The sequence below is a fragment of the Triturus cristatus genome, chromosome 7 (assembly GCF_964204655.1).
Source record: "Triturus cristatus chromosome 7, aTriCri1.1, whole genome shotgun sequence".
NCBI classification, from domain to species: Eukaryota; Metazoa; Chordata; class Amphibia; order Caudata; family Salamandridae; genus Triturus; species Triturus cristatus.
This window is the reverse complement of record NC_140590.1, coordinates 1,082,966,784-1,082,987,653: the sequence shown is the minus strand read 5'-3', so window position 1 is coordinate 1,082,987,653 and position 20,870 is coordinate 1,082,966,784.

Genomic DNA, 20,870 nt, shown 5'->3' with positions numbered 1-20,870 from the left:
GGGTGTTGCAGCATGAGGTACAGATGCTGTGGACTAGCATGGCAAATGTGAGCGAGGCAAACATGATGCACAACATCTTGTGTGTGTGGCCACTGGGTGCGTGTGCAGGGCCCGCAGCAGCACGCGCCATCTCCTTGCAAAATGCCCCATATTGCACACAAAGACTAGGATGTCAGAAGGACAACTGCAACAGGCGTGTGTGTAAAGTAAGGAGTGTCCAGTGTCACATGGCACACCCAGAGACAATGCATGCACAATCACCAAAGAGGCATGACACCGGATCAGAAAACTGAAGGCCGACCTGCGCACAGGAGACACACCCTCAGCAGCTGTTGATGGCCCATTGTGTGGTCCACCTTGCTAAAAAACATACACGACCATGTACTTCATGCCCAATAGGGAGCCTAATCCATGAGCAACTGCATACATGTTGCTAAACTACACATGGACTCCTATGCATAATCTACAACTATGCCAGATATGCCGCATGCTAAGTGGCAAGAGACCTGCATTGACAGAGATGAGGCACCTTGGAGTGTGACGAACACCTTTATTACTCAGCCTCACACTAAGGGAAATGCATCAATTGGAACAGACTCACAGGTCATTTGGCTGAACATGTATGACCTACACTGGACACCTCCTTCAACACACAGATGTGGTAAATCCTACTGAGCTGGCACACAAGTGAAGGGGTTGAGCCTAACACCCCTTGCTGCACACGGAGAGGCTGCAATTCCCCATTGAGCCTGTCATGGGGATGTCCCACACCATGTCCACCATTAGCATCCCGTATGTGCCTGAGGGACGTTATACACACATTGATGCCTTCATCAGAATCCAAAAACCACTACAGATGACTGTCAGGAAGGGTGACTATCAATTCATGGGAGCCATGCAACACGTCATGTGGCCCATGGTGAGTCGACATGTATGCATGGTAACATAACATGCACAGGAGCAGTCCCCACATATCACAAACACGTACCACCCACAAAATGCCTTGCTGCACTCCTTACCAAAAATTACTTTTCACCATGTCTGTGCAGGCAACTCAGATCCAGCACACGTAGCAATACTCATGAGGAATAGCAGGAGGGCAATGATGACATGAGCAGACGACAGCCGCAAGAACCTGGGGAGGACAGACCCACAACAAGTCAGCGAAGAGCTAGTAATCCGCAGACATGTACATGTACTCTACAGGAATTATGTTGTCACCATGCTCTTAGTGAAGTTATTGTCCCAGCAAAAATGTGTGGAATGACATCATCACTTCAATGACACATCAGAACACAACTCCAAGTCACTTAGCACACAGTCAGCTGGACACACACATTGCAACACATGCCACACAAGGCTCAAAGCGTGCACACTCAGACACAGGGACTCACCATCATGAGAAGACGTTGCGGATAAGCTGACTCCGGATGTCCTCATCCTCATCCTCCTCCTCATCCTCACTTGCCCCGTGCCCAAGCCCTACATCCTCCACGGGTGGATGATCTTGCTCATCAGGATCCAGTATGAGTGGCACGGCCTTCTCCACTGCCATGTTGTGCAGCATGCAGCACACAATGAAGTTTTTGCAGACCTTCACCGGGGCATATGGGAGGGTGCCGCCGGTCTTGTGGAGGCACCGGAATCTGCTCGTCAGGAGTCCAAACGTCCTCTCAATCACGCGCCTCATCTGCCCATGGGTGTCGTTGTACCGGTGTTCTGCGGCTGTTCTGGGGTTGCGGAGAGGCGTCATCAGCCATGGCATGTTGGGATAGCCAGAGTCCCCTACATGGAAACAACATGACAACATGGACAGAAGTGGGTCAGGAGAAGCTGTAAGATATAAAGATACCGCTAAATACAGGACTAACAGAGTATACCCACCAACAAGACATGCTCGTTCGTTGCGCAGCTGCAGCATCATTTCAGGCACCCTGCTGCGCCTCATGATGTAGGCATCGTGTGCTGATCCTGGAAAACGAGCACAGACATGAAAAATCAGCATGTTATCAAGACATACCACAAGGGCATTAATGGAGTGGTAATGTTTGCGGTTACAAAAGGCTACCTCCTGTGCCTGTGGTGGTACCAAAGCGTTACAACAAAGAAATGATGGACGGAATGCTGACAATGCATACATTCTCCCCCAGTCAAGAGATCTGGGTTAAATCCATCGTTCTTTTGCCCACTACACCACCCCAGTTTAGACATGGCCATATGCAAATCAGTCTTGACCCTGTGCCTCATGGGAACAGTCCAGCCCGAACTGCGAAGCCATGTCTTCCCTGGACCGGAATCAAGCATCCTAGGACCGGTTTCTGGCTATCAGCCGTCATCAGCCAGGATAGCTTGACTCCAGTGGCGTAGTGAGCACGGGTCCCACGTCTGGGAATACCCATCCCACTTAGGGCGAAAAGCGTTACAACAAACAAATGATGGACGGAATGCTGACAATGCATACATTCTCCCCCAGTCAAGAGATCTGGGTTAAATCCATCGTTCTTTTGCCCACTACACCACCCCAGTTTAGACATGGCCATATGCAAATCAGTCTTGACCCTGTGCCTCATGGGAACAGTCAAGCCCGAACTGCCAAGCCATGTCTTCCCTGGACCGGAATCAAGCATCCTAGGACTGGTTTCTGGCTATCAGCCGTTATCAGCCAGGATAGCTTGACTCCAGTGGCGTAGTGAGCACGGGTCCCACGTCTGGGAATACCCATCCCACTTAGGGTGAAAAGCGTTACAACAAACAAATGATGGACGGCATGCTGACAATGCATACATTCTCCCCCAGTCAAGAGATCTGGGTTAAATCCATCGTTCTTTTGCCCACTACACCACCCCAGTTTAGACATGGCCATATGCAAGTCAGTCTTGACCCTGTGCCTCATGGGAACAGTCCAGCCCGAACTGCCAAGCCATGCCTTCCCTGGACCGGAATCAACCATCCTAGGACCGGTTTCTGGCTATCAGCCGTCATCAGCCAGGATAGCTTGACTCCAGTGGCGTAGTGAGCACGGGTCCCACGTATGGGAATACCCATCCCACTTAGGGCGAAAAGCGTTACAACAAACAAATGATGGACGGAATGCTGACAATGCATACATTCTCCCCCAGTCAAGAGATCTGGGTTAAATCCATCGTTCTTTTGCCCACTACACCACCCCAGTTTAGACATGGCCATATGCAAATCAGTCTTGACCCTGTGCCTCATGGGAACAGTCCAGCCCGAACTGCCAAGCCATGTCTTACCTGGACCGGAATCAAGCATCCTAGGACCGGTTTCTGGCTATCAGCCGTCATCAGCCAGGATAGCTTGACTCCAGTGGCGTAGTGAGCACGGGTCCCACGTCTGGGAATACCCATCCCACTTAGGGCGAAAAGCGTTACAACAAACAAATGATGGACGGAATGCTGACAATGCATACATTCTCCCCCAGTCAAGAGATCTGGGTTAAATCCATCGTTCTTTTGCCCACTACACTACCCCAGTTTAGACATGGCCATATGCAAGTCAGTCTTGACCCTGTGCCTCATGGGAACAGTCCAGCCCGAACTGCCAAGCCATGTCTTCCCTGGACCGGAATCAACCATCCTAGGACCGGTTTCTGGCTATCAGCCATCATCAGCCAGGATAGCTTGACTCCAGTGGCGTAGTGAGCACGGGTCCCACGTCTGGGAATACCCATCCCACTTAGGGCGAAAAGCGTTACAACAAACAAATGATGGACGGAATGCTGACAATGCATACATTCTCCCCCAGTCAAGAGATCTGGGTTAAATCCATCGTTCTTTTGCCCACTACACCACCCCAGTTTAGACATGGCCATATGCAAATCAGTCTTGACCCTGTGCCTCATGGGAACAGTCCAGCCCGAACTGCCAAGCCATGTCTTCCCTGGACCGGAATCAAGCATCCTAGGACCGGTTTCTGGCTATCAGCCGTCATCAGCCAGGATAGCTTGACTCCAGTGGCGTAGTGAGCACGGGTCCCACGTCTGAGAATACCCATCCCACTTAGGGCGAAAAGCATTACAACAAACAAATGATGGACGGAATGCTGACAATGCATACATTCTCCCCCAGTCAAGAGATCTGGGTTAAATCCATCGTTCTTTTGCCCACATTGTCAGCATTCCATCCATCATCTGTTTGTTGTAACGCTTTTCGTCCTAAGTGGGATGGGTATTCCCAGACGTGGGACCCGTGCTCACTACGCCACTGGAGTCAAGCTATCCTGGCTGATGACGGCTGATAGCCAGAAACCGGTCCTAGGATGCTTGATTCTGGTCCAGGGAAGACATGGCTTGGCAGTTCGGGCTGGACTGTTCCCATGAGGCACAGGGTCAAGACTGATTTGCATATGGACATGTCTAAACTGGGGTGGCGTAGTGGGCAAAAGAACGATGGATTTAACCCAGATCTCTTGACTGGGGGAGAATGTCTGCATTGTCAGCATTCCGTCCATCATTTGTTTGTTGTAACGCTTTTCCCCCTAAGTGGGATGGGTATTCCCAGACGTGGGACCCGTGCTCACTACGCCACTGGAGTCAAGCTATCCTGGCTGATGACGGCTGATAGCCAGAAACCGGACCTAGGATGCTTGATTCTGGTCCAGGGAAGACATGGCTTGGCAGTTCGGGCTGGACTGTTCCCATGAGGCACAGGGTCAAGACTGATTTGCATATGGCCTTGTCTAAACTGGGGTGGCGTAGTGGGCAAAAGAACGATGGATTTAACCCAGATCTCTTGACTGGGGGAGAATGTCTGCATTGTCAGTATTCCGTCCATCATTTGTTTGTTGTAACGCTGTGGTGGTACCAAAGCCACATGTGTCCCATCAATGGCCCCAATGACATGGGGCATCCCTCCCAGGGCATAGAACTCACCCTTGACACCTGTCAACTGCTCACGGGTTGGAAAATGTATAAATTCATCCAGGTGAACCAACATGGCCTCTAACACATCATGCAGGACACGGCTGAACATGGTCTGGGGCATGCCACCTACATCAGCTATGGTCAATTGAAACGTACCCGTGGCAAATAAATGTAGGGCTGCCATCACCTTCATCTTGGGTGTCAGTGCAGTTGGATACCTGTGTAGCGGTTGGAGGTGTGGTGCCAGCCTTGCGGTCAAGTTGTCAATCAATGGTTGTGAGAAGCGGTAGCGGCGTATACAGTCACGTTCCCTCAGGGCAGCCAAGTCTGGCATTGGTCGGGGGAGAGGCGGTGCCCTGCCGTAATTTGGAAGGGATAACGAAGAGTGAGTACATTACAACAACAATGTCAATGGACTGAGCACATGTTCAACAGCTAATATACATATGCTACATACAGAGTATGGTCTGTGCAATATATCCTGGACACATATGCCAGCCAGGTGATACTCCTACCAAGAGCCAGCTACACACGTGGGTGCTCATGGTCAACATGACATGCCATGAAACTAGCTGTGGGGTAGTGTAAGTGAACAGGCAGACGCATTACAGGAGTGACAGACATCCACATATGTGCAGATGAAGGATGTTTTCTCATACAGACAGGTTGCGGAACACTAGAGGCACAGGTCACATGTCCTTGAAAAAGGACAGACCACACACCTTGCCATGAAGGGGTACATGTCAAGACTGATCACACATACATTGAGACTACGCAGATATGTCCTTGTCTCGCAAGTCCATGTTCGATGCATACATACACACGTTACGTCTGATTCCACATGTGGCCTGGTGTGCGTAATAGTGTGCCATGCCCATCAACACGCAGACACATGTTGAATGCAGCAACTGCAGATGCTTGTAACTGAACAACAACAGCAAGCTCATGGGAACACATGACACACACATGACATAGTCACATCGTGCAACACCGGTAGTTACATCTCAGGTGTAATTATCCGTGTACCTGGCATCAAGGGACAGTTGCGGGTGTTGGTGACTGTGCCATGCCAGTGATGCAGTGCTCGACTGTCCCCAGAGAATAGCTCCTCTGTATGATTTGATATCAAGTTCTTTGCTGTTGTATCATGCTCTCCATTGTTTCCCAGTGGCATGGTGGGTCAACTATGCACTGTGACCTATGTAGTTTGGACTCATGTGTCATATGTATACAGGTGTCTGATCATTTCCTGTCTCTTCACCTTGCCCACAGCATCATCGGGGGAAACCGAGGGAGACACTGGCATGGACGTGGGGGAGGGATCCAGCACCGGGGCCACCAGTGCTGGGGAGTCTGGCGCAGCAAGTAGCACGGAGGCCGAGGGGAGTGAGGCGGAGGACCTGTCCAGTCCCACAACCGACTATGACGCTGACGGGTCCGAGACTGAGCTCCCAGAGGGGGCGGAGGCTGCTCCCAGAGCTGAAAGCAGCACTCCATCTCTCGCCGCACCCTCCATTCCCATCACCGGCCTCCCACTTGCTCAGGTCCCTTGTGTCCGTGCTAGGCGACAACAGGTGCGTGAGAGACGGCAAGGAGGTGTATTTAAAAGGTGAAGAGTGCACTTCCACTCCGGATCATTCTGTAGTGTGTAGGCACATTCAATTGCATGGTGCTTGTAATATACACGCTCCTAATTTAGCTTGTATTCTGAAAGGGATTTGTGTGCCAGTTATAACACCGTCTTGTACGCTGCTTGCTAACGGTAGATATGTGCTATTAAATCATGAAGCTTGCTGTGGGATGCTGGTGGGAATTCCTCACATCGTGACTGTATTACAACAAGTGTTTTTCTGTAATAACGTCCTTTTCCCACCCCCGCATGGCCGGCTCGATGTATCCATCTGGCCTTCCATTCCAACCTTGAAAGCAGAGTTCAACAAGATGAGCAGAATTAGGGCTCTATTGTCTCAAAAAATAAGTCGCGTTGACTTCATCCCGAGAAACATTTGTCCTTCACGTTGCTTACACGCGCACAGAGGTGCAAGCGCTTTTGAACACTGATCTCCCACTCCATTTTGGGACTCTGATTCAGACTATCTTTAATGCCTCGTCAACAAGTGGCCTGGCTGATTTTTTCTAAATTGTGGGCTCCGGCCTCGTGACCTCCTTCCAAACTATATTTGGTGTGATCCCCGCATTTATTCATTCAATTTTTTCCAGCGTCTTCGGAGGTCTCCCTTTGCTTCTCGCCCTCGTAGCTGGGGTGCTATTATTGATCTGCATACTACGCTATGGCTGCACAACTTGCGTTACAAGACAGCATGCCCCGGCTGCTCCATCTTCGTAACCAGATGCTTGAATACTACGGCACTCTGCCGCTGGCGACCTTAAGCATTGCCTATGGATTGTCCTTCCGGTTTCCCTTCTTTACCTGCGTGCAACCTGTCTTTCATTGCCTAGATTGTCCATTCGAATGGGCTCTGGATTTGTGCCTGTCTAACTCGGTGTCTCCTGCCCCGGATTATGATCGACTGATGAGCCCCTTAGTGGCTCATGAGTTGGACTGTTCTGGCGTTAGGATTATGGCCTGTGGAGCAGCAGATGGAGTCCTAGGGAATTGGGACATTGGAACGGCTGCAACAGAATTCTTATCCAGAAGTTATCTTGATGTACCCACCTGTTGTCCACAAATGGTGCTGGATGCCCCGATTGTTGAGGAACACGTGTGTTCTTTCCCCTTGCTGAACTGGATGGCAGATTATTTTGCGGACCGTTCCAATGATTTCCTCTTGGAAGCTGTTGCAACTTATTGTGCTTATACCTTGATGGATTGACTTTTGCCCTGTTCATTTCATGGTGCATCCATCGAAGTTATCTTTTTTCCCCTGTACATGGTTAATTTCCCTGAAACATCATTTATAATTGAAATTTCTTTTCTGACTTTTTCGATTACCTTCTATGGACTTCCAGTTCATGCCCTTGGTTCCGTTCTATCAAACTTGAACTCTGCGTTCTTAAATTTGCACCCCTAGTGGTTAGTGGTACGAACAAGGGGGGGTGTAGGGATGATTACTATCTCCCTATGTACAATGGAAAGTTAGCACAACCGCGTTAGTTGTTAGAAAGCCATCTTGCCAATTTTGCTGCTTTTGCACGCGACACTGTAGTTGCGTGTTATTAATTGAAAAATGCTTACTCGACTTTGCTTCACATGAGAACTGTCTGTTGTTTGACATCCTTCACAGTGAGCAGCGAGCTTGTTCTGTACATTGTGTACACAAACAGTCTGGGTCACTAGACGGTGCATGTTGTTGAGTGCAGGTTGATCGTCCCACTATTTAGCCATTACATGCACGCAGCTGCAGATACCTGAAAGACGAGTGCTTTTAATATTGCAGTGCAGCACATTTTAGTTTCATTGTGAAGGAGAGTTTTCGCAGGAGAAGAGACTAGCTGATCCTGTGATGTGATTCCACTGAGCTGATCTGTACGGTGGGGGGTCCCCCATTCAAGCCTAGAGACCGTCTATTCGTCTAATGATACTACTATTAGTTTACTAGCGACAGGAAGGTTGCTGTTTCCACTGTCATTTTCTTATGATTGCTCCTTTCATTTTCTATGATATTATACCAATGCTGATGCTTCTGAACTTAACCATTTGTCTGCTTATGTTAGCCACAGTACTGCATCTTAGGACGCAAGGTTCATTGAATGAACTCTTTCAACTTTACCATGTCTTTGTTTATTCTGTATTTCTGATTCCCACCATTCCTGAGAATATTCTAAGTCGCTTGTTCTGGGTTGTCTATACATTGGGACCGCCGAGCTAAACCTCGGCTAACGAATGGGACACTAAGCTAGTCGGATAAGGGGTTCTGGGTTCTGAGGGGAGTTTGTGGTACACCAAACATGTCTCCTTCGTTCCAGGCACCGCACCCCCTGCCCCTGTCTCCCCCGCTGCCGTCAATGCAGAATCTGTGGACATTCTGCGCCAGTTGCAGGTTGGTCAGACATCGCTGCTGCGTGTCCTCCATGGCCACACCAGACTGCTGACACAGATGGTGTCGTACATGGAGGGCATGTCAGCAGTGATGTCTGACCAACGGATGTTGCTGAGGTCCATGGACTTGTCACTGACGGCAGCAGTGGGTCTCATGCAGCACTCCGTCCCCCCCCTACCCCAGCACCATCCACACTTCCCACTCCCATGCCTGTCCCAAACACACCCAGACGTCCCCATGCACGCACCCCACCAGACACAGGCAGAACACCACCAGGGAAGGCCAAGCGCACACCTCCTGTCACGCACACACAGGGGGGAGTAGGCACAGCCACTGGGTCGGGGGGCAAACAGCAGCCACTCTGTCACAGTAGGAGTCCGCAGTCCTCACGACCCACTACCTCCAAAACCACTCCCCTTGGCTCTCCTGCCCAACAGTCGGACAAAGAGTCCTTCATGGCCAGTCTGTCTCTCAGCCCCAGTGTGACACCACACCGCAAGCGTTTGAGGGATTCCCCGGGCAGGGTAGTTGAGTCCCCCCCGTCCACACCCTCCCCCAGTAGCGCTGCAACCCATCCCTCCGACCCCCCACCCTCCTTGGGGCCTGTTTTTCCTTCGGGTGCAGGGGAGACACTGGAAGAGCTTGCGGGCGTGTGAATCACCATACTGACCTCCTCCTTTGGCGATGCCCCTCCCCCTGTGGTGGAGTCGTCCGTCCCTGCACCCACGATACCTACCCATGCCCCTCCTGTCCCTGCGGTGCCTGGTTCTTCCCCCCCACATGATGCCCCCCCTTCTGTGGATGATATGGAACAGTGAACTGTGCGGGCAAGCTAGGGGAGACGCGTCCCAACGTGTCCCCCCCCAGGACTTCGCATCTGGAGTGGCCTATGGGCTTTGTAAATAGTGTGCTGTAGCAAATTTTCTTTTGAATGCTGAATGTAGCTTTTTGTTTTTCGTTTGCACACTATTGTTTTTCTGGTATTGCTGTTGGTGCTGCTGCTCCCTGAGTTGGGGTGGTGATAATGTGTTGGGTGTCTGGGAAATGTTGTAGTGTGCTGCTCATGGGGTGGACCCTGGTATCTGCATGCCATCACAAGGTGTCTGCATATAATCTTAGATCATGTAAGCTCTTACTGTATGGTGACATTGTCCCAAGGTGTGTTCCTTCCTCTGTGGCACCTGACATCTTCCCTGCAGGGTGTTTCCCAATTGTTGTGCTGAGCTGTGTCAACATTTCCTTGGTGTGTGACGGATCCCTTCAACTTTGGCCATGCATGCTCTGCAATGTCTCCACCTGCATCGTTTGTGGCATCCTTGGTGGACACTGTACTTGTGTATGGAGTATATTGACATGGCTTCATGTGGACATTTTCCCTTTTACGCACTATGCATGTGTGTACTCCCTGCTTCACACAAATGTGTTACGTGTTCTGCACGGTCTTTGGGCACCTGACTGACAATTATGACCATTGTATCTGTGGGTACTCCACCCTTTTCCTTCCATGGGAGGCAACAACTTGTTGGCTGCCCCAGCACCTGTACATTCCTATCAGTCCTGGAATGTGGGTGACAGTGTGTGTTCCCTGAGGCTCTCTTTGTTGAGTGGGGTTTAACATGAGGATACAGTCTTGTTGCATGATCTCAGTGTGTGTATTGTGCTGCCACCGCCAGGGGTGGCTATGCATGTGTAATTTGTCATCACACCCACATGTGGTGTGTCATGCAGTGGGGGCAGGACATCCATCCTCATGGGAGTGGGACACTGCTGTCAGTGATGTGTTGTCATGGCACTCTCAACATAGTCGCACATTGTGGATGCCTTCATGCACCCATGGAGTTTTGCTCATCGGAGGATGATGTACACACCCCCATGTCTCTCTCCACTGCTGGGAGTCCTCTGCACCCACCCCTCATTTGTCTTGGCACTGCTGGTAGTGATAGGCACCCACCCCTTATATGTCTGTCTACTGCTGGGAGTCCTCTGCACCCACCCCTCATTTGTCTGGGCACTGCTGGGAGTTATAGGCACCCACCCCTCATATGTCTGTCCACTGCTGGGAGTCCTCTGCACACACCCCAATATGTCTGTCCACTGCTGGGGGTCCTCTACACCCACCCCTCATATGTCTGGACACTGCTGGTAGTCCTCTGCACCCACCCCTCATATCTCTGTCCACTGCTGGGAGTCCTCTGCACCCACCCCTCATTTGTCTGGGCACTGCTGGTAGTGGTTGGCACCCACCCCTCATTTGTCTGGGCACTGCAGGGAGTGATAGGCACACACCCCTATGTGTCTGTCCACTGGCGTGGTACGAGCCGTACCCATGCGCTGAAGGCCTGGGTACGGCCCATACCCCTACAGCACCCTAACTTTGGGGGTGCGGGCCGTACCCATGCCTTTGGGATGTGGGTGCGGGCCATACCGCCATTGTTGGTGTGATGTAGGGGTAGGCGTGGTACGAGCCGTACCCACACACTGAAGGCCTGGGTACGGCCCGTACCCCTACGGCACCCCAACTTTGGGGGTGCGGGCCGTACCCATGCCTTTGGGAAGTGGGTACGGGCTGTACCACCATTGTTGGTGTGACGTAGGGGTAGGGTTGGTATGGGCCGTACCCACACGCTGTATGCCTGGGTACGGCCCGTACCCCTACGGCACCCCAACTTTGTGGGTGCGGTCCGTACCCATGCCTTTGGGACGTGGGTACAAGCCGTACCGCCATTGTTGGTGTGACGTAGGGATAGGCATGGTACGGCCCGTACCCACGCTCTGAGGGGCGTAGGGACGTCCCGTACCACCATTGTGGTGGTGACGGGTATGCATCCACGTCCACTTCCATTGTGGTGGGACGTGGGATTGGTGGACACGCCCCCCGAAGTGACCAGTCCATGGAGGTAATTGTTGTGCGGGCCATACCCATGCCTTTGGGACGTGGGTATGGGCCATACCGCCATTGTTGGTGTGATGTAGGGGTAGGCGTGGTACGAGCCGTACCCACACGCTGAAGGCCTGGGTATGGCCCGTACCCCTACGGTACCCCAACTTTGGGGGTGCGGGCCGTACCCATGCCTTTGGGTCGTGGGTACGGGCTGTACCACCATTGTTGGTGTGACGTAGGGGTAGGCTTGGTATGGGCCATACCCACACGCTGTAGGCCTGGGTACGGCCCGTACCCCTACGGCACCCCAACTTTGGGGGTGCGGTCCGTACCCATACCTTTGGGACGTGGGTACAGGCCGTACCGCCATTGTTGGTGTGACGTAGGGGTAGGCATGGTACGGCCCGAACCCACGCTCTGAGGGGCCTGGGGACGTCCCGTACCACCATTGTGGTGGTGACGGGTACGCGTCCACGTCCACTTCCGTTGTGGCGGGACGTGGGATTGGTGGACACGCCCCCCGAAGTGACCAGTCCATGGAGGTAATTGTTGTGCAGGATATCTTTGTTTTTTGTGGGGTGTGGGTTATGTTTCCTGCCCCTTGCACCCCCCCCTTTGCCCCTAGGGGTTGTTATGACCTTCTGCTGCGTCTGCGTCGGTTTCGGAACACGAGGTCGTAGGCTATGAGGGCCGGGATGACGCGTAGGTTGGGGTCCATGGCTGTCCGTCACGTACCGGTGCTCCTTGTTCACGTTGTCCTCAATTTCCCGGCAGTTTTTGGCTCCTGTAAAAAATGCTAAGTGCGGAATGACGTGGGCACGATTCGTACTTGCTGGTCCGTAATATGCTGCCTGACTCCATCCGGACGTCGCGTATGCGCCGTCCAGATTCAGATTTGTATGTATTTTTTTGCCGGTCGGTCTTTTGTACGACTCGTACGGAAATGGTATTTCTGTACGAATCGTACTTGCGAGTTTGTAAGGTGTTTTTCCCGGGTACGAGTCGGACGGAGAAAACGCTCCGTACGATGATTCGTACACGGATTTTACCGGATCGGAATCGGCACCTTAATGTAGTTACAATATTTGGGATTTCGGTATTCTTGTTTTCAACATTGTTGTATTTTTTTATATTGTTCTCAACAATATTATTGTTGTTGATACATATGTTTTTCTTGTTTAAATGTAGGGTCACAATATTTTAGTTGTCAATATTTGTTTTGTGATATATTCGATATTGTTTTCTTTAGTGACATAGAACCATTAATTCTCAGTGACCTTCTGGTATTTGGGTGGCCATTTATCAGTGGATGTGTTCGTTGAGTAATTGTCTCCTGTCTTTGTCTTACATTTGTACAGTTCTTATTAGAAAGCCTGTAAAAAATGAAACCTCTGCTGCCTCCTTATGTCTCATCTAGAAGGAAGAAATATGTTTTTAAATTGGTTCATGCTCAACTGAATGGACCTAACAAGAGGTTTACGGACTTTAGGCCTGATTTAGAGTTCAGAGGTCGGGTTACTCCATCACAAATGTGACGGATATCCCATACGCTGCATTACAAGTGCCATTCCATCTAATGAACCTGAAATATGGTTGACGGTATATCTGTGTTACATCCTGCTCTTCCTCCCTCTTTGTCCCTCCTTAGTGTTAGTGCCTGCTTGTCTATGTCATGTCATTGTGATGTCATCCATGATTCTACCTGTTGCTGTTCAAGGGATTTATCTATTACCTGGAGGCTGAGCAGGAGGTTATGTGCTCCCGGTGTTTTTTTTTTGCCAGATTACATTTCTACTTGAATGCTGTACCTGACCATCTAATCCCAAGAATAAATATACTACTTGAAAATTACAACGAGGAGTTGTCATCCTTATTTTTACTGAATTTAACAATGTGTCACGTTTGTGACAGAGTAACCACCCCATGAACTCTAATTGAGCCCTAAGTATTTATCAGCTGTAGCTATATGCTCATTTGTGTGGTCCTAATCGTGGGATGTCTCACGATGTTTATGCTCACTTACTTCATACTTCTCATCTCAGTAGAGGTGTGAATGGCCATGTAGGAAAAGATCTCAGTCGCCTCACGTCTTTTAGTTTAAGCATTTCCCACTCTGTCCCACCTACTATTGGGATAAACCTATCAATAGATTTGAGAGATGATATGGGATCATGATATCAGTGTTGTCCCATAATTCCTGCGTGGGGAGCATTTGCTTGCCCTTGTCTAGCCGGTAGGTCCCAGCGTTCTGTTGGTTCTCAGGCCACTATTTAGTGGAAAATGTCCTAGGATGCAAATGTTGGATTTTGATTGTTTGGGCACTTTTAGAATCACTCCCAGAGGTTCAGGATAGCTCCAACCCTCCCATCCTGTCATAATGGCCCATCCTGCCAACACCTAGTCCCCCTTGTCTGGGGGAAATACACAACTGCAACTCTTTTCACAGTCATGTGACCCAGGCAGCAAATGGTTAGGACAAGCAAATGCCAACTTTCAAAAAGTGTTTGTCTCATTACAGATTTTTTGAAAAAAAAGAAAAAAGATATCCAAAATTGAGATATGAAAAGAAAGATTAAATAAATAAACAGATCAAGTCGGAGTGGTTCCAGTGATCTTTGCTTTAATCATATAGCAGTGAAATTCATGAGTAGCCCGGTCTATTTTTGTGTATTATTTACCTCAGCCCTACCCGGTTACTGTCTTTTGGGCCAAACCCCCCCTTGTTCCCAACTTTCAAAAAGTGACATTTTCATAATAGTGACATAAAATCCACATTTACCCTTGAAGTGGATTTTAAGGTACAGTTTGTTCATTTGAAAGGTATTTTGATGTCTATGATACTGCTTCTTCACCCCTGTGTATGTTCAGCAGACCATGATTTCTTTTTTAGGATGGCCCTTGTTAGGAAGCTTCATACTGTTAAAGATTCAGAATATGAGTAATTCATTGATTGTGCAAACTATCCTTGTAGATGCCAAGATAGTCATTCTTTGCCCAGAGATGAAACTGTGATTAATCTAAGTGGCAGGTCGCCAAGGGACTGTTTGAGGCTGATTTACCAAGCCTCTTGGTCACTTTAAAGTTAGAGAAAGGGAGGCAAGGAGGTGCAAAGTCTTGATATGGTATTTACTTACCAGTATAAAACTTTTTTATGCTGAAAGCTTCCACTTACAGTTGTGCAAATGGTTGTATGACAGAAGCCCACTTGCATTTACCCTGCATGCCTTTACAACTTAGTCACTACCCCGACTGCGATGTTACCACACGTTACTTTACCACGCAAGTTGTTGCAACAACTTGCTTTAGGGGGGGTGATGGACTTTGGAATAGTATAAATAACAATTCCATCTCTAGTCTACGCAACAGTAGGGAAAGGGATGGACTTAAAAATACAACACCAGTCCAACAATGTGCCCCCTAAAGCAAGTCGTCGTAATGACTTGAGGGGTAAAGTAACGTGTGGTAAAGTTGCAGTTGGGGTAGTGACGTCATTGTAAAGAATGGTCGTTGTTCTCATTGCTGGATAAAGGATGTTTCCCACTGCAATCAGCACTTAGCGCTGCTTTGAGCTCCACTGGATGGAGATGGCATTTCATGAGTTTAAGAAATTGGGTTATTGGTTGAGGAGGGTGTTAACCACAAATGTTGCAACATTAACCAGAGCTTAGCCCTCCGGTTGCTTGGCACAACATCAATCAGGCTTAACTTAGAGGCACTGTGTTAAGTACTTATGCAGCATCTCAACAGTAATTAAGTAAAAACACAACACAAGAAAAATTCAACACAAATTTTGAAAAATTAAGAACATTTTAATAAATTATTTAACACCAAAAGAAACTAAACAAACTAAATCCAGTCAGTAGAACCAGACTTATGACATTTGAGAACAAGCATACTATTCCTACCTGTTCCCAATCAAAAGGTAGCACTTATTAAATAATAAGGCAGCCCAATATTATCCTATGGGAGAGGTAGGCCTCACAGTAGTTATCAACTAATTTGGGAGTTTTTCATTACCAGGACACACAACACCTAAAAGTACATGGCCGACTTATTAAATACATTGCACCCTGCTCAATAGACTCTTTAGCGCTCATCTTAGTGGGGACTGACATATAATAAAAAGCGGGGTTTAGACATGGCAAAAGGTTTATTTTGCTAGGTCGAATTGGCAGTTTAAAACTGCACACAAGATGCTTAAAGGGCTACTTACCTGGGTTCACAATAAGTGTTGCATGCCCATTTCTAGGCCCTGGATACACATTGTACCACTTTACTAAGGACAGATCAGGAAATTAAATGTACCAAGTGGGTGTAGGCCAGTTTTACCATGTTTTATGGAATGAGCACAAGCACTTTAGCACTGTTTAGCAGCCCTAAAGCCAACAAAAACGAATTTCAGCAACTGGAGGGGAGATGGCAAAACGTTTTGGGGAAGACCACACCAAAGGCTGTCAGCTCTAACAATGGGTGGTTCTCAGGTGTTCCAACACCCCAACCAATTATTTTTTGATGCTATATCAAATATACAAATATTGCAAAGCCTGGCTTTGTGCAATAAAATAATGCCTTCTTAAGGCTGGCGCAGTCAGAAAAATGTTTTAGTTTAATCGAACATTTTACACATTACACATGTGCCACACTGTACAGCACATATTTTGTGTGGGAAATGTTAAAATATGTAAAAGCATAAGATTTAGTACAAGAGTAACATTCCATTGCAAAACCTATGCTAGACAGCGCGTAGACACATGTGCACTATGGAGCAACGGTGGGTCCATGGCTCTAGGAAGCTTTAAAGAGTAAGAAGCAGACTATATTTAGTAACTATGTCTCTGTGCTGCTCTCCCCTAGTGGAAGACAGCATAGCAACTTTGATTGTAGCACTGCATTGAACTATTTCTTTGGAAATCTGACCCGGTGTGTCTTCACCAAATATATTAGGGATCTCGCTGTACTCTGATGAATACATTTATTCAGGTTTTTGACGGAATTTATAATCATGTTTGTACTTTAAAACTTTCTGCAAATTGTTGGATGTTCATCATGTTTTATCCAGCTGACTTTCCCCAGGAATGCCCACAAACCAGCTTCTAGTATATTCGTACAAATTTAAGTGGGAGCAAATTCTTTCATCTCACACTCTTTCCATCAAATCTCCTTCTTCTCTGTACTTATTGTTCAGTTCCCCTATAGACCTCCAAGTGATAATGAGGCCGTATTAAGCCAGTCTATGGACTTCCATACCTGTTCTTAGCAGATTGATTAGTAAACAATAGTTATTTTGCTTTAGCACACCTTTCCTCCCTATAAACATTATGTAATGTTCCAGTTGCTCCCTTCAGATATATATACCAGAGTGGGTTGCTATTTTTTTTTCTTCTGGATAGCATCAGTTTTTTTCTTGCTTGGTGAGACAGGCAGTATAGCTTCATTTAAGCCAGTGCGTTATGTGAAATTATGAAATGTATATGGTACCATGGGATTACAAACAAAAGGTTTTACTGAATTATTGTGAACATTGAGTTTATGGAACATAGGCCTAAGTGTTGATTGTACTAAAACCGCTAAAACAGATATGAAAAAACAGGTTTATTCTCTCATATTAAGAGCCAATAAACACAGATGTAAAAAAAGCTTTAGTTTATTAATTTGGAATCCATCTGCCGCTTTGAATCTTCAAATCTATGGCTTAAGGAGCCAAGCATGTGCACCTTAATTAAAAAATGCCTTGGCATTTAAAGTTTATTATGATAGACAAACAAAGAATGAAATCCCAAAATTCAGAACTGTAAATATTTAGGCAGAGTTTGCACAAGGTCATGAGAAACTAGCAGGATTGAGATGATTCCCAGAGGAGGAGCAGGATTTCCGTTTGGGACACGGATGTTCTATCGGTCATTGGAGAAAACAGCGTCTCTGGGTGATATGGTTGGTAGCTCATTGGTCACCCATCTTCTCACTACTGCAGATGCAAAGCACATATCTAGGTGTTTGTGTCACATACACGTAACCCAATTAATAACATCAAAATGGTGGTGTCAGCAGTCGAAGTGCATTAAAAAAAGACATGGGAACTCAATCAATCAGTCAGGGGTTTTAGAGCACTACTCACCCATGAGGGTCTCAAGGCAATGAAGGGAGAGGGGTGAGAGAAGCTCCGTTGGTCACTCAAAGAGCCAGGTCTTGAGGTCCTTTCTGAATTAGTGCAGTGTCGGGCCGTCGGATGTGGTGGGGGAGTTTGTTCCAGATCTTGGCCACGAGGTAGGAGAAGGATCTGCCACCTGCTCTGGCCCTGTGGATGCGGGGGACCATGGCAAGGGTCTGTGCTGCTACATGCAATGGGGGCGGGATCAGTGCGCTTGGGGGCAGGGTGAAATGTGTGGCTAAAAAACAAAATATTTTATATGGATTATGTACGTTTTTTTGGTCTTTCACCTTCAGGTAGCTACATATAAAGTAGTGCGCAGTTTAAATGAGAAATACATTTTTAAAAAGTTACGTTAGTCAGAGGCAAATGCACTATACCACATTATTAAACCTATATAAGTTAATGCACTGCAGAGGTCTTTGTATAACCAGAGAGCCACCAAATTAAATTGCACACATTATAAGATAGACTGCTACAAAAGGCGCAAAAAGGTTTAAGATAAAATGGTGCTTCCAAAATATAGCGTTTTGTAACACACAGACTGTCTGTACTGCAGTTTTGGTTATATATCTGTCCCTTAAGAGCAAGCACTTCACAGCTCAGCTCGTAACTCCCTTGTAATACTACTCAAAAAGAGTCAATCTTTGTCATCACAAAGCTTCAAATGATTCTATCAATTAAAGCCACTACCTGCTTCCAAGCACCCTTTACATTTGCAGATTAGCCACTTGCGCAGGCACCCTGGGAAGAAGGTTTGTTTAGCTGTCTGTCCCAATTCAGTATCACAGCACAGGAGACTTCCTGAATGACACTTCAGATCAAGTATTTAATCTATTGGAATGAACTATCCAGAGACGGTTGTCTTTTTACAAAAAGGAGGGGAAGCATTTTTCATAAATTAAAAAAGTAATGGCACGTCGTGTCCCTCTGATCCCATCCACTTCGACCTCTAGGGAGAGTAAGCTTTGACATTAATTTATACTGAATCTGTTGTACAAATGGTATAATGTAGTGAGAAATAAGAAAAATACAATTCGTTTGAAACATTTTTGAATCTATTGAATTATTCCACACTAAGAAATAGTCAAGCACTTCTCACTATGGGCGCCATACTTTTAAAGGAATAGGAACAATGGGGCATATTAGCAAGACCGGCGATAAAATGATCGCCGTTTTAGTGGCAGGAAACTGCTGCTAAAACTGCAATAATGGGCTTGATAATATGCCGCAGAGAATTCCAATAGAAGCCCAGGTTAGATGTCCTGCACATCTAACCTGGGCTTCTATTGGAATTCTATAATGCATATTAGCAAACCCATTATCGCCGTTTTAGCGGCAGTTTCCTGCCGGTAAAACGGCAATCATTTTATCGCCGGTCTTGCTAATATGCCTCAATGTTTTTATGAATTTTGCTACACCTTTATGGCTAATAACAACAACAACAGTGAATGGAATATATATGTCAAATGTAAATATTTTAGCAAGGCTCCTGTGCTTTTCTTGAAATGCACCTACACTTCCTAACTTTGCTGTCATTCCTTTAATTCTACTCTGCTAACACTTTCCTGCAGTCCGCCATAACTTTCATGGGAACAGTTATCCGGAACAATGACTTTTTTGTTTAAATTGGGCAGCACTAATGCTGGGGTATTGATTTTCCCCTTTGAGTTACATTGAAAAAGAGGAGATTGTAGACAGGAGACAGATCAAATAAAGTCCATTTGAGCTTAAAAACATTGGACGTTTCCTGGCTGAAACGGGTCTGTTGGCACGTATGGTTGTATTACCACTGCCTCTTCCTTCTGCCCACAATGGTCTATTATATTGCCACAGCCTCTCTTGCCAGTCCTTTATTGTTGGTTTGTTGCCCCTGCCCCCCTTTCCACTGCCCTCCATAGTCTGTTGTGCTGCCACTGCCCTTCCTGCCTGCCCAGAGTGGTAAAATTGTTGCCTCTGCACTCTCCTACCTGCCTTCAATTTTCAGAGTCCGTGCCCCTGGCCTCTGCCTCTTAACACTATCCCAATGAACAACTAGATTGCTAACATTCTATATTTATTACAAAAGTGTGGAACGCCTGACTTCATCTTGATGTAGTCAAAACTGTAATACCTAGAGCATTTCCTTTAGAAATGACATATATGAGAGGGTCTTATTTGCATCAAAATTATGGTTAGTGGTCAAATAGCGACAAAGAACTTTTAAATTATGTGTAATCTTTATGTTTTTTTATCCAGTTGACCAGTTGATTAAATGTTGCACCTAGGGGAGAGGATGTGGTGTTACTTCCAGAGCTGCAGACTTTGCAACTGGGGAACCAGGTTGGAGTTTCTGCTTCAGCTCAACATTCTGTGATTCTGGTCAAATCACTTAATCTCCCCATGTCTACAACCAAAATGAATTTGATCTTGTGTGATGTAACCAATGCTCATGTAAAGCACTCCAATACCTGACAAGTCTGCACTATATAAAACTGCAAATACACAAAAAATAAGTGTTTTGCACACTTCTGTCATTGGCCTACATGTGGGCTACATCTGGGTGATATTTGTGCTGCATTTGTGCTCTTTTGTCTCAGGTGGCCATCTTGGGAGATTTATTTGTTATGAAGTTTCCTAATTTCCTCATTTACTGCAGTCTCCTCAGTAGGAAATGCTTTCAGTTTTTTACTTTAATTCCATCAAGAAGGTATTCAGATATGTCACACATTTGCCATAAATTCTGAATGTTAGCACACTAGTTGCTCATTAGATCACTGTAGTAAAGCTACTGCTCACCACGGAAGTCGGCTGCTGGTATTAAAAGTGCATGTTTCAGTCTGCATATCAGAATTTTTTAATGAAATAGAAGAGGATTTGAGAAGTCCCTCAAAATGTGCCCTAATTTGTCTTTCTTCAGCACTGATCATAATTCCTATGGCAAAATGAACCCCCTCTTTGTGTTCATTTTTAAATTAA